This window comes from Cyphomyrmex costatus, unplaced genomic scaffold, assembly GCF_001594065.2.
Source record: "Cyphomyrmex costatus isolate MS0001 unplaced genomic scaffold, Ccosl1.0 scaffold36, whole genome shotgun sequence".
NCBI lineage: Eukaryota > Metazoa > Arthropoda > Insecta > Hymenoptera > Formicidae > Cyphomyrmex > Cyphomyrmex costatus.
This window is the reverse complement of record NW_017277774.1, coordinates 640969-656017: the sequence shown is the minus strand read 5'-3', so window position 1 is coordinate 656017 and position 15049 is coordinate 640969. Positions and strand designations below refer to the sequence as shown.

Below are 15049 nucleotides of genomic sequence, written 5' to 3'. Positions count from 1 at the left end.
CTCAAAGCGATTGGACCAACGGTTTCTGAGATATACTTATTTAAAAATTGTATGATCTTACAAATTTAACAAATGTCACTGTATCTTACAAACCGTTGGTCCAATCGCTTTTTCACCTTACAGTTTTCGATAAAACTCATCGAGAACTATAAGAAACGCTACTCAGAACTACTAGGTACTCTCAAAAAAATTTTCAGATTTCTACTATTTTTTTAAAACTTTATTATTCTTCAAAAATGTTTTTTACGTATCAAGGACTCTAGGTATTCACAAAATACTTCTGTTAAGCTGATCAGAACTATGCGACCTTGAATTTCGTTAAAAAGTTAGCACCCCATTTTTAAAAAATTATTAAAAAATGATTATTAAGCGCATATGTCATTAAAAATCATAGAAAACTCTTCGTATTGTCAAAGAGAAGCAGAAATTATCATCAGAACTATTGTATCTAAAAATTAATTTTTCAAAAATTTTTAATCTTTTTTTATTATTCGAAAATTTTTTTTACATATCAGGAACTCTAGGCAATCGCAAATTGAAGCTATTAAGCCGCTCAGAACTATTCCACCTCGAAATTCGATAAAAAGTTAGCACCCCATTTTTAAAAAACGTAAAAAAAATGTTTATTGAGCAGAACTCTTGTTATTAACTATAGGGAACTCTTTGTCTCGTCAAAAGGAAGTGAGAACTCTAATCAGAACTCCTGAGTACTAAAGTTGGGGTGCTAACTTAACATACCCAAGTTCTCGCAAAAAAATGTAAAAGTGAAAACGATAAAATCTATGCAAGAAATTGCTCTTTATTGTTCGAAAGGTAATTTTAGAAACATTATAATGAAATTCACACAAAAATAAAATTTTTTTACTATTTAAAAAATTTGATATAGGTACTCATGCATTGGTATAGAAGAGTTCATCACAATCATGTATGTTTTAATTAATGGAATACGACGATGGCATGAGATTTTGCGTGGCTCTTTCGATGTAAAATGTATGTATAATGCATAATCTCGTAAGTAGAAAAAATATTATTATGTTGAAATTAAAGAATAATAGTAATAGCAAGTAATAAAAGAGATGTAATATATTATTTCGGTAATTACTGGTGCACTAAAAAAGAAAAATTATGTTTCAATTAAATCCGAAAGAAGAATTGTTTAAATTTGCGTGAATATATTAGAATTTATGTATTACTAGAAAAAAATTATTGTCCGCGAATATCACAGCATAATTTATTTCTAATAAAAAAATATATGGCGTAATTTACAGTTCCCTTTTCGTTCTGATTTCACGGTTTTGAAAAGATAAATTGTGCGAAATATTTACTTTGATAGACCATCTCTTCGAAACGCCTCGTTACATTGCGGGAATTATCGAACCATGCGATATAACAATTGTTACTGATAATAATCGTAAGAACAATCTTTTCTCTTTTACTTATCGTGATCGCGTTTCAGAGAGTAATACGATGGAACGATTCGTACCACTACCTGTTCACTCAAGCGTTATGGAGAAAATAACAGAACGACGTTGTATGTATGTACATACATAGATATGCCACACACAAACACCAAGATCGCGCGCTAAACAAATAGTTACACCGTTACGAAATATATATATATATATATGTAATTTTAGTATGATTATTCTATAAAACTTTACTGTTTAATAGAATATTTACGTGAATATTCGATTTCTTTCCTTCATTAAATTTATTTTCGCATGCGTGGTTTAAGCATTGCGTGTTACCTAATGTCTATACATGAAGAATAATATTTTGCATATGAATTCAGTTATTGGGTTAACCGCAAAGCCTGTTGCTGCACTTTGCGCGTTACACGTCAAATGCAAACACGTGGATTAACAATTGCTGGGCTATTTAGAGATAGTCTAAAGCAGAGATAGACTAAGAGGGATCGAGGTCGCGATAGTTTGACGGAGGGTAGATTGCGGCGTGTGGCACAAACAGGAATTAACCTCAACAATTATGCGGCCCTTTGTGGCTAGCAAGGTCAATATCAGTTCCCTACTCCATGTCTCTGCTCATCCATAAGCTTGCATTATCGTTTGGTTGAGCCACTAAAGTACATGGACCGCGGAGTGTGTTAAGATGATCGATCTCATGCTTCAGTAGTAACATAATCCTTGTTTACTCGCATAAATTAGCATATATTTCTAAATGCTGGCGGTCGGATTCGGTGATCTCGTTTAATAAGGAAATAGGCAATGCGCCTATGTGGTAACTGATTTGTTACATACAACGTGGAAAGAAAGAAAGAGAGGGAGAGAGAGAGAGAGAGAGAAGGCTTATGATTTTTTAATCATAAGTATCATAATTAAGTACGGTTAATAAGATTTAATCTTAAGCGATAATAATTCATGATAGTAAAACAAAATAGGCAGCAAAAATCAATTTTAGATATATTTAATTATTTTTTACAATACTGTGTGGAATTTACTATTTGGATACTTTACTAAACATTGCGTATATAAAGAATTTTTTTTAATCGAATTTGTCTCATTTTATAATAATCAACTGGTACCACAAAAGTACGAGTCCGTACATTTCACTCCGTTTGTCAAAGTAAAATATTATTATGTGTGGACCAACTTACTCAACTGACACGTTCATGCATATGCGAACTAACGCGAAACCTGACGCAACGGTGCGTCAAGATGCTTATTGTGTCGCGTGTATATTCTTCCCGACCCTTGGGTACCACAAATGTTTGTCTCCATCAGGCAAGCCAAGGATCGTTTATATAGCTGGGTACATGGGTATGTTAGATAACGTCGCGGAAATAAATGTCAGTAGTGAATCTGTTGTGGTGTGAACATTTCAGGCAAACTATACTCGCGTTTGTCGCATCTATGCTCATTTATCTTTTATCATGCAGCATTAAAAGTAAACTCGCTGAGAATTGCGTGTATACATAATTTCCCCGATCTCATGTTTTTTTTTTATTCTTTAGCAATTTACAGCTGTCTTCCTCTCAACACAAAAATTGAATCGTGTTTGTAATATTTTTCCCCATTTCTTTTTAACATTTAATATCGAATTTTTTACATCTAATATGAAAAACAGCATGCTAAAATATTAAAATATTTAATATTAATACTTTAACATTAATCAATGAACTTTTATATTCTAAATTAATTAATGTTAAAGTATTATATATCGTTCTGTCATCCAATTTTTATTTAACTAATAAGACTTATGTAAGACTTTAGATTCTATTGCTGCATTAAGCACGCTTTAAAGTTAGATCATCTTAGAGTTTATGTTTCATAAGATTTCGCAATAACCCTCATCAGGATTTTACGAGCCATCGTACGAAACGTGTTTCCTCAAATCTACCCTATAATATCGTTGTCCACGCATCTACCCATTTATCCGATATCCAATAACGAGATATATAAGATGGCTCTAAAGGATCAGTGCTTACAGCGCATTTCTCGCTTTTTCTTTATATGAACAACTAAATTAGTAATATGGAGCCCCAGTATTTCCCGCACGTGTGATAATATTAAAAATATTTATATATACTACATATATAAAATATTTATTGCATAAATATTTTCTAAAATGTTTCTCGTGTTTTATATAAGATACAAATTTAAGCTACTTTAATCTTTTTAATCTTCTAAGCTTCTTCTCTTATACATTGATTACTAATTCGATGTATAATATAAATATTTTACATTCATTACTTAAACTTTCAATATATATTACCCACAGCTTAAAATAGTTTAAATAAGAGATTAGCCGTCAGCTTGACAGCTAGTGGCCAGCAACGTGATTGTTAAACGGTTCACGCTGCGTAAGATTAATTGCCGCAATCTGTGGCAGCAACGATTAATCGTTACAATTTACCTGAAATTTTCGAGAATGGAGGCGATTCATGCGAACGGCGGCTCAGGAATATTGAATATTGAATTGTATCGTCGTAATTCATGCGCGTGATTCAATCTTTCCTACTTAATGATCTATTATACCGAGAAGCTAACTGCTATCATCATCGTTTGTCTGAATTTACAAATTAACACGAATTGTTTATGCTATTGTTTTAAAATTTCTACATTAACTCTTGACAAAAATGAACTGCATTTTTTAAATTAAACTAAGTCGGATTTAATTCCCCCGCATTAAAAAAACCAATTTAATTCAAATTATGGATTCAAATTTTTCCAATTTTTTCCAATTTTTGTCTTTTCGTTCCTATTATAAATTATATACTAGCAAAGTCATAATTTTCACTTGCAAATATCTTGACTTCTAACATTAGTTTCGACTAATAATTGTCACATATAATTATTATAATATTACAGTCTATCTAATAAAAACAGTACGATTATACAATATAAATTCGTATAGTATTATTGATTAACAAATACAGCGTCTACCCAATTATGTATCTCATCGATTTTAACGTGAGAAATTACCCATATTGCTTCGTTTAGTTGCAGCGCTTGTAGGATTTGGTAATAAGGGCGTTCACGATAAAATAAGCAATATTTCTAGCTCAAAATTGTAATAATATAACGAATCTTCGCTTTTGCCATAAGTATTACATTAGAATAATGTCTGTCATATCTCTCGACAATGATAACAAGTACGAATTACACTCTCATCGGTTCGTTTAGCACAATATCTTCCGATGGAATAACTTTTCCTCAGTAATTTGCATCAAGAAGTCTAACATTTTGATATTGCTCAAGCTGTGCAAATATGATGCTTGCATAAGATTTGCATTTCATTTCAAAGCTATTATTGCTTATAAGCTTTCCTTTTTCAATTAAACAAACATAACAAAGAGATGTTAGAGTATTGAAGTATTATTTTCTGTTTCTTCTGTGAGATAAAACATCAACAACTTTTGCATACACATAATGTTGTAATAAATTACATTTAAAACATATAAATATTACTTGAATAAAAAAATCATGTATCTTTCTTTTTAATTTACGGTAAGAATATTAATAATTCTAAAAATAATTACTTTATAAATTAACCCTCGTATTATAATATTAAAAACGTTGATATCGCATTAACGGTTTATGTTACGGCGCGTATGATATAATATTTAATATTTTTGTTAAGACGAGTTTATATATTTCAATATTTTAAAATGTCGTTTTACAGTTCGATAATATAAGAAAGAAAAATCAAACGTTCAGTACAGGATATTTGCTCTTCCCTCCTCAAGCCACAGAACAGGGTCGACCGTTATTGTTCTAAGATATCGATAAAATTTTCTCAATAAGGTACTCATGCGCGAAACACGTCTCACGATCGGACGACAACGAGAGAAAGAAAGAACCTCGGATAGAACAGTATCGAGCATCTATACTTGATGAGAGGAAGCTACACGACGTACCTACTCTCCATCATAACATGCCATACCTTATACTCTCCATCATTTTAATATTCTCTCACGTTCTGATTCTTCGGTGGACATATATTTTATTCCGGATCGGCACGAATCACGTTTCGCCTTTCAACGTTGAGCATATCCATCTTACGATAACATATTCCGCTGATATGGAGATTCTTATGTAAAACATCTCCTCGAACGTTCGTTACACGCATTCGTCTTCAAGAGTAGCGTCACGATGGCAGAGGGATGCGCACCCGAATAAAGATTGGCACGCAAATGAGATGAACTATCGCGAGAGATAACACTATTGATAATATAAGTTTTAAGAGCTATTTTTGTACCCTAATCTTGCCAGTGTGTGTGTGAAAAATACGGTTATTTTTAAATCCATTATACAAAGTCAGGATTAATTACGGAAGGTTAGGTTAGGAAAATATTTCGTAAATCTCTTGCGGCAAGAAAATAACGTTGTATAAACATCCGGTATCTATTATTGGAAACAATACAGAATAGCGTGTAGTAACTTTAAATAAAATCTATATTTTGATACATATTTTCGTATCTCCACAGTCATGATGTATTGTCGACTGTTACCTATATATGTAGTATGTATTATAATTCCAAAGTATTGTAACGTGTATTATTCATGAGTGTAATTATGTAGAAATAATTATTTGTCGCGAATGTAGACATGTATAGGATATACATATTTATACAGGAAATTTGAAAACGGAATCAATGTCGCGAAATTATGAATATATACTATATATAATATTGCATGTCATGATTAATTAATAATTTATAACATCGAAATATTATCAAAAAAAGTTTGTATGATATTTTACAATTTATACGCACTTATATATATCAATGTTACCATCATTCATGTATCTTTGATACAACGGAATTTAATATATGTGTATTAAATCTATATATTATATATTTTTCATTGAAATAGTAAATACAAAAGTGATATATCAATTTTTTGGGGCAATGAACGGAATTGGCTATTCGGATTTTTCCGCGAGGTTTTATAGCACGTTCGTATCTTGAAAATCCTATCTCGCGTGTTGCATTCACGATGCTGCGTACTGTACGTAACCCAAGTGTCGTTCGAGGTGCAGGTCAGTAGTAAAAGCATTTACGTCGGCAATATTGCGGCAGTTGGACGGACGAAACTTCGATCGATGTTCCTCGCCACCCAGCGACGATAGTTATATCTTATATGAGGTATTCTAGATACTTTCCTTTATTCGCGGAAATGGCTTCAAAGTTATAAATGGTTGAAATGAAGGACACTGGCTTTGTGAGTGCAAAATGTTTAGCAAAATGCTATATTTCTCAATCCATTTCAGGTCATAATTTATACGTCAGCAAAATTTTTATGCAAATTTACAGATTCAAAGAACTTTAATATTCGTGATAATATATGATGCCCGATGGAGCTTTTATTACAGAAAATCGATTTAGAATTCGATGCTTTTGCATATGGAGGACGATATCGTTCAAAGAAAATGTGCATTTTTTTACATTAGAAGTTTAATCATCTACTTTATGCTAGAAATATAAATAACGAATAAAACAAAGAGATATCGCTCATCCATTGTTTTCTGCGTACGTACAAAAACCATAAAATAAATTTATTAATAGAAGCCGGTTTTACGGGTTTTGAGCGAGTCGCGGTTTCGCTTCGTTACACAGCAAGAATATGATGCGCGGGGTGGTGAGGGTTGAATGCAGCGGGATGGTGTAGTTTATTGCATGGGCGGAGGAATTCGAAACTACGTCATTGTTCGCGAGTGTTCTCAACTTGCCCGCGCGTAAAATTCTAGATCCTACGTTCGCGCAATAACCATGCACGTGCATAAAACACGTACGTCGCATTTTGTAAAATTGCATTGATTCAGGTGGAGATTCATTCTGCAGGCATTTTTGAGAAAATGATACAGGATACACTAAAGCTTTAGTGCATATATCTGGTCATTATTAATCATAAAATAATTTAATGGACGGCTTTTATATGAAAATGAATAATTTATATCATTTATATAATGTGTATATTATTTTATAATTCTATTTGAATTCCCAATGACTCTTTCTCGCTAGATGCTTATAAAAGGGACAGCTGCAAATGTTTGACCACCTACACTCGAAATTGATTTTATCGTAATATCGATGGACACTACGATATTTTATTTTAAATCGCATGTGACGTGGGATTTATTTTTATATGTCTCTGGCATCATGTTTATATAAGATTTATCGTGAAAGACCGTGGAAAAGTAATTAATAATTTTGAATGATTGTGTAGGCTGTAATATCAATGTCTGGTATTATATTGTCACGAGCCAGTCACGTTTTTTAGTGCACAATTCTTCATACTTTATTAAAAAAGTTTTATTGTTTATCTATACTAATTCTTCTTCGTGATAAAAATATGAGAGTAATATATATTTTTGATTATTATATTCTTACAGTTTTTATTACTTAAAGTTAAAAAAGCTTTTAACATCAAAGAGTATCATTTATAACATTTATCTCTTGAAATTTTTTAATAAGCGATTGATTAATTGATTACTTTGTCAGCGTAACTAGTTTAATGCAATGAATATTATCAGCAAGGCATTAAATAATTCATTAAAAAATTTACTTTGAGCGATATTAATTATTATGACACTTAATGATATTTATGTAATCTCAGAGACCATTATAATGGTAGAGACACTTTTAAAAAACCACATCAAGTTTTTTCCGTTTCTATCATCTTCTTTCTGACCTCTCATATTTTAATCATATTTAATTACGGCTGCATTAATGATTCCTTGTGTATTATGTAGATGTGTGTCTTTGTCTTCGACGAATCTCTTTCAACTTAATTCTATTGCAGCTCTTTGGAACCATGCCATTGTCCTCAGTGATTCTCAATTCGTGTTTTATCAGTCTGTCGCTGTCGTGTTTTATCAGTCAATATCGATTTTACCGCTGTATTTTTATTTCAATCCCGTGTACCTAACGCGTTCGGTTAAAATCTCTTCATCGTTCAGCATGCGTTCGCACATCGGTGTACACGGTTTTTACATATTCATGTTTATTAAGGAGAATGGAAAGAGAGGAGTCTTTTGATATTGCTTAAAATATCTAGCTAATCCAGTATCCAAGAAGTTTTTGAATTTAACCCTGTCAGTTCTGTTCGTGTAATTTATTACACGATCGTATATCCTTTAGGTTAATATGCTTGAAGTATACTAAAAAAATAAAACATTTTTACAGAAAAAAAGAGCTTACATTAACAGATGAAGTCATCAAATATATCAGAGAACAAAGTTTTTATTAAGAAGAATAGAAAGAAACGTGTCCTTCAATATTGTTCGAAATATCTAGCTAATCCAGTATCCAAGAAAAGTTTTTGAATTTAATCCTGCTAGTTTGTTCAAATTTACTATACGATATCATGTCGTTTAAGTTAATATGATTAAAATATATTTTAAAAAGTGAAACATTAATCATATTCACTTAAACGACATGGAACGACACGGAGGAAAGGATCTTACATTAACAGATGAAGTCATCAAATACCAGAGAATAAAGTTTTTAAATAAAATATTTGCATGAAAATAAATTTTGGAATAAGCAGAGACTCAAGAAGGATTAATTTTACATCAAAAGATCTGAAGACTGTCAATCGCCTGATGATTAAGTCATACATATGAAAATCCATCTTTCATTCATCATACCCCATTTACCGAAAATGTTCACACGCGGTTATAAACGCGTGAACACATACGTGGATAAGTGGTTACCTGCGGAAGACACCTTGCCCGGAAACGCTCGAGTACAGCTTAAAGCCATTATCGCGGTATACCTCGTCGTTCGTTCACGGCGACCATAACCGTCAACGGCAAACTCGGCGTATAACAGATGCGTGTCCGGCGAGTGCGCATATATCTGCACATATTTGCAACTATCCGGAGCGATGTACGCGAATTTCATTACGCGAACGCACGAATTACTCAGGCAGGCAGGTGTCAGATTGAAATGCACCGGATGACCGAGTTGACCGACGGGCGAATCTCGACGATGATTGCACCGGTTGATTGTGGTCCCGTAGCGTATAAGAAGAGCTTCATTGCCGACGCGAACATCTTTGTCAAAAATTAACATCCCATTTTTGGAAGCTCGATATCGTTTAATAACAAGGGATTCTGATTTTGTTTCTCTAAAGAGTTTTTAATTTCCCCCGATATGCTCAAAAAAGAATTCCTTAATTAATTCTACTAATTAAATGCAAGGAATGGAGAATTCAAAAGGGAACTTAACATTTTTGCTAAACGAAGATTGACTCTCCATTTTAATTTTAAAAATATGTAGCAAATTTCATAAAGATAATTCTCGTTTTCAGGCTACGAAATTAAAACGAGTTAGAATTCATAAGATTCTTTTTAATATTAAAAAAATACGCGACGCTTTTAGCATATTAATACATATATTTTTTAATTAAATATTAACAGCGTTAATTTCATGAAACAGTAATTCTTACTATTGCAAAACTCAGTCGTTAATATAGCGAGTATCTACTGTCATGCTCAAATTTCCGATAATTTCGAAATTAATTAAGCAAACATGATTCAGACAATATAAAAGATAATCATATTTGGATCGATTCACAACATAACTTCTAAACTTTATTAAAATCGCGTCTGTGGGAGCGAGAATTGTCGGGAATTTCGTTCTCGGCGACATTCTACGTTCTCCAATTTATTTGTCTCGGTGGTGGATATTATTTCGGCGAGTCCTCGGGACTCCGAATTCCCGAAATCTTCGAGAGACAAACGTCGGAATCTCACGAATTTCCCCAGGAGTAGGTAGCCGAAAAACATGTGGCACCATTATGAGCGCATGCACGCAAACCTCCTACATTTTCCTCCTATTTCGTCGACGTTCTTGTTTCTTCCGTCGACGAGAACGTACTTTGCCACGTCGCGTTTCGAGAGATAAAACACCGTCACTCGAGTATTTGTTGGTATTCAAATAAGAAGACAACAGATAATGTCCTATACACATTATCCACCCATTCCATTCTATTAAAGGTCTTTATTATTAGGGGACATATATATCTGTAAGAAGTACTGCTTTCTTTGGAGCACAATAACATTTTGAAAAAGTAATCAAACGTATTTTGAATAGACAAAGCTGCCTTTTGAATGAAACTAATATACAGAAAATTAGTTGAATAACATGAAATCTCTATAATTAGATGTCTCTAAATAATACCAGAATTATCACGACGATATTAATCCAAGAACTCTTCAGTGTTTTCAATATTTTCGGAAAAATGTTATTAGAGAGACAATTATAATTAAATTCACGTTAATAAGCCACATTTATGAGGTAAAATAATATCTACAATCAACGAGCTTTTGCAAGCATCGCACGTATCCATGACGCGAAAGGCGTGGGATAGAAATAAGCCGTGCGTAACGCGGTTTAACGAGAAACGTGAGTTTTGTTCCGAAAAATATTCACTGTGTTTTAAATGAAAGTTCAAGTGCTCTACTGTCGCGACACTCGGCGAGGAATTTCAACGAGTCATGATGGGCATAGTGGTAAGGAGCTGTGAATAATGCGGTATAAGCGATCATATTGTTTTCTTTCAGTACAACTGATACAGTTTGAAATTTACTCGACAGCGAACAAAAAACTGTTAACCTGAATACTGAAAAAATGAGATGCGAAAGTAATAGAGTTGTTAAATGAGAATAAAATTTCATGAGGGGGGTCTGCATAGAAATTAATAAAATTTAAAATTCAAAAATACCTATGTCAATGGATTTCTACAAGAAATCAATTTATCCAGAAAATTTTATTAGCCCTGTAATTTATTGTATTGTGTTTATTTGAAACTTAAAAGTTATTTTATTTAATTGTATTTTTTTATCCACAGAAAGACTTTCTTATTATTTACGTATATTATACATAACAAAAAGGAACCGTGCAATTCTTTTAGCATCTCTTTCTTATACTTTCACTTGAACACAGTAAAGAGTGATTAGCTTTATGTCCAGGAAAGGCACCCTATCCACCCTAAATGTCACACAGAGATTGTTAGATTGAAAGATAGCGCGAAAAGATGGGATCTGCTTCTCGTAATGAGATAAGTTCTTTCGTTTGTATTTTACGAGAATAAATGAGGATTACAAGGAATCCGGATATTGCGGTGCATAATTTACGTATTGGCTTTTCTCCAACAAGTCGCGATTGTATTTGTGACAAAATCTCAACAGCAAATTATAACAATGGAGATTCGAATATGACGTCTATTTGAAATAAAGAAATTCATCAAAACTTGAAAATATCTAAAAGTTATTTTTTAAAGGTTTATTAAAATTTCAGACGCGAAGATTTATCATAAAATTTATATTTGGTATTAGTCTGGTACTACCAAGCGAGTAATGAAACTAATTTAATAGAATAATCTTTTAATTGTAATTAAATTCTTTTGGCGCTATTTAAAAGTTTTTACATTATATATATTTGTTTGTACATTATGTACATATATAAGAATGAAATATGAAGGCTGGAAGAGACTGAAAATTATCTACTTATATATTTATCTATTTAAAGTTAAAGTGTATAGTGTTGTGTTAAAAACTGTATACAGTAATTTTACTATCTCTTTCTAGAAGGATTAACAGGAAATTATATCATAATATTTCCCTTAGATACTTAATACAATCTTTTAAAAATCTAAGGTTTACCTTTTGTATCCTTCTTGAGCAGCCAAGGAATATAAGGCTTTGTCCTCTCAACTTTCCATTAGACATTCAACGAGTTGCTACGGTTTTATAGGCAATAAAGGTCATGAGTGAAAAAGGAAGATTTATTCTTTTTAATCTTGTACATAATATTCTACTGGTGATAGGAATGATGTTCTTAAGGCATCAGTGGTGTTAAAATGCTAAGATTCACATAACCCATAATCATTAAAGTAGAAATGTTACTATTACTCCTTGAGTTAGTTTTGCGAAATAATAAGTCACAAAATCATGTGTGAAATTAAAAAAAGTGAAATAAAAGAAAGATGATTAAAATTATCAAATTTATATAGATTAAACACGATGGAATCTTTTCTTGTATTTTTTAGTGTACTGAATAATTTGCAAACGTTTATTTCAAATTAATCTGATAGGATCATGTTGAAAATAACACAATTTTGTCGAAATTTGTTCTATATGAATGCAATTATCAATATTTTCCTATCAGTTTGGCTTGAAATTAACATTTGGAAAATTGCACTATCGCGTACGATTTTCGGATTTATATAATCGCAGCCTTAAAAAGTGAACATAATCATATAAATACCTTTATTGTTAATTAATATTACTAATTAATGTAACCATTAGATTACATAAATATTTAAGCTGTATAAATACCTTTAATGCCATTATTTTCTTTCTACCGAAAATTGTATTATCTATATAATTGTTTTCTTAATATCAGTTTATATCTCTGTTTTATGTCGATATCGGATTTTTGCGTTCGATGCTCCATCGAGCCCTAAGATAAAGAATTCGATCAAAATCTAATTTAGCTTGCAATGCGCCGCGTCAATGAGGTAATGCACTCGCTAATTTGATAAAAGCTTTGACAATCAACGGGTAACATGAGGCAGATGGAAATCAAGTCCACACTGCAACAGTCTATCTAACCAAGCATCGTTGCTTCGATATCGATCGTGCTGATAAATAATATTGTATGATGTGCATCAGCTGAAACCTCAAGCAAGATATACGCGAATTGTGTTGACGAAACGACCATATCACCAGATTATATGAAAAACAGGTATATCTTTTTTTAAAAAAGCTATAAAGAAATTTTTTTAACATACTTTATATAGAAAATTTAAAAGTCTATAAATCAAATTCGTAAACAAATTGATTTGTAACTTATTGTCGACAAATATTAAATATCTTCACCATGAGGATTATTACTATTTATTTGATTACGAGTTGAATGACCAATGATATACGTTTCCACCGATCTCGCTTGACGAAAAGCTGATAAATCGTAGGAAAAGCGATTAACTCGATGTCATTAATTTACTCTTCGAATGAGATTATTGAAAATGAACATCGAAGCTGTATCGCCGAAGCTTATTATCGAACTCATTTCCGTGTTGAAATCGCTATCGATATTAAAATTATCATATTTTCGACAACAACAAGCTTTATCCATAATCAATTAAGCGTAACTTATGCCAAAGGTAACAAGAATTATAATAATGTTTGTATCTGCATCTTGTAATTTATATTGCCAAAGTGAGCAACGAACAAAATACTTATTTTTTTTCCAGATATAAACAGCAATGATGTTATAATAATTGCAATCGCATCATGAAGTTCGAAGTCCCTTTAGCAAACTTGAGAAAATTGTGATATAATTCAAAAGAGGAAAAACAGATCTCTCATGGAAATGAAAGAAGAAAGGAATAAACTTTTACCTATTTTAAAACTTTTCATAATGGATAACTTTTACTCGAAACTTTTTCTAGTAACGCATGGTTTAAACATCGTAGTATCTCGGCAAATATCTGCAGAAGTTTTGGGATGAAAGCGAAGTTCATGAAAAGTATCAATGTCACGTCGTATCTCACTGTTTTTCTTCTTTCATCCAGAAATATGTTTAAGAAGATAAAAAGAAAAAGTTCTTTTAAAAAACACAGACAAATTACGAAAAGTTTTATTTTAGAATCTTCACATATATAATTATTTCTTTTACACTCTGAAGACAATTTTCTTTTAGAGACAGTATCCTTCGTGTATCAACAAGCTCAACTGGACACGCAAACACTACCTTACGTCACTCGAAAGTGTAAATGGCAAAACGGTTCGGACGATTAACTGCGAATGAAATACCGGGGGATCAAAAGGACTCGCATGTCATGTAAATTTCCATAGAGGCATCTCCGAACAGAGATTGCCGCAATACGAGGCGAGCAAATATTTGGTTGTACTCGCGGATGCTGCGAAGCTCGAATTTTCAGGGTGCGAGTACATTTGTGGAGGCAACTTGGTTACGTATCTATCGGTCACGCGTGCGCGTGTTCGTGCCATGTATGTGTCAGCGGCTTACAGACTTTCAACGTACCTTGTTGACAGGATCAACCGACGGCGAAACTGGTATACTCGTCTCTCTACTTCACTACAACCATTTTCAACAAAAAGTATTTTTTATCCGCCGAGCTCGATCAATTTTGCCGCGAATTGGTTTATCTGTCGAGCGATACAATTGTTTTAATATTGTAACCATCCACCGAATAGCTCTCATGCGAATTTAAATTATCCGTTACGATACAATTTAATACAAAGAAATATTACAAGCTAAATTTTGTCATAATCTCATTAAAACAACGTTTTATATCTCTCATCGTATAAAGATGAAATATTTAATTATACAAAAATTTGAAATAATGTATTTTATTTTTATTTAAACTATTGAATATTGATAAAATTATTTGAATATTTATTTGAGCAAAAAGTAAACAAATTTTACTAATTAATTAAACAATGAAAATAAATACTCAATTTTATATTATCTAATTATAAGATCTAATGAATGATTAATTGAGAACCGTATGACGAATTTAAATTAAGGCACAATTTTATATTAATTCAA

The 15049-nt window shown here is 32.0% G+C and overlaps 1 protein-coding gene across 1 annotated transcript in view; it reads left to right on the top strand.

Moving 5' to 3' along the window:
• Positions 1-15049, top strand: part of LOC108776455 (potassium/sodium hyperpolarization-activated cyclic nucleotide-gated channel 3-like) — a 143082-nt gene that overhangs the window by 20751 nt on the left and 107282 nt on the right. The gene's annotated exons all lie outside the window — the stretch shown is intronic.